We start from the raw sequence: 860 nt of genomic DNA on the forward strand, positions 1-860 counted from the left end.
CATTTATCCAGCCCACCAGGTGTTTTTGCCGCCACTGCCTGTTCTGCTTAGCAGCTGACTCTTCCCGGGACCCGGAATCCGGCCCTCCAACAGTCTGAGGGACAGTGAACTGGCCCCCTGTTTAAAAAGTTTGAGGACCCCTGGTGTATATAGTATAGTAAGGAGTACTTTGCTATACTGTTAATTGTAAAATACTAAACTGAAGGGTAATTTGCTTTCTTATATATAGCATTTATTTCCTCTTTAAAGCTCTGAAGTCAGATTTCATAATCATTTACTTCGCCAACATTTCCAATTCCTCACAGTTCATACAAATTTAATTTATATGGTTTCCTATGATAAACCATAAAATATATTATCCCCTATATGGGGAAGGGGGAGAAAAGGGTTCAGTAAACTCCCACCTACTGGGTACAATATAGGGGTACAGAACACACCTCCTGGGTGGAAGATTCAACTACAACGTGGACTTTACCTATGAATGCAAACAGTATAGCCTAATACACTTCACTGTAGTGGACAAGGCCATCCACAGGGTTAATACTCCTATCAGACAGGTAGTAATCAGTGAAAGCATTGATTTTAATCAGTTTGCCATTCTTGATAAGGTAGCCCCGGCTGATTTTACAGACCTTCTTGATTTTTGTGCAGATGATATCCTTTCTGTCTAGCCTATGACACAGAGAAAGTCACAGGGGCAGGATGCCAGGCCCTGATACAGGGGAGACAACTTCTATTATGTTCCACCAAAAGTAACAATCCTCAGTGGGTCTTGCAAGGCAGTTTCTTAGCATGCCAACAACTAGTCATCCCTGTGAGGCCTTTGCCCTTGGTCACCCCAATGACCTCAATCATGTCAT

At 42.7% G+C, this 860-nt stretch overlaps 1 pseudogene; it reads right to left on the reverse strand.

Annotated features, from left to right (window-relative positions):
* Positions 1-497: 497 nt before the first annotated feature.
* The window catches only part of LOC105886524, a 768-nt pseudogene continuing 405 nt past the window's right edge, over positions 498-860 (reverse strand).

Source organism: Otolemur garnettii, unplaced genomic scaffold (assembly GCF_000181295.1).
Source record: "Otolemur garnettii isolate 467f Iridium unplaced genomic scaffold, OtoGar3 scaffold00013, whole genome shotgun sequence".
Classification (NCBI taxonomy): Eukaryota; Metazoa; Chordata; class Mammalia; order Primates; family Galagidae; genus Otolemur; species Otolemur garnettii.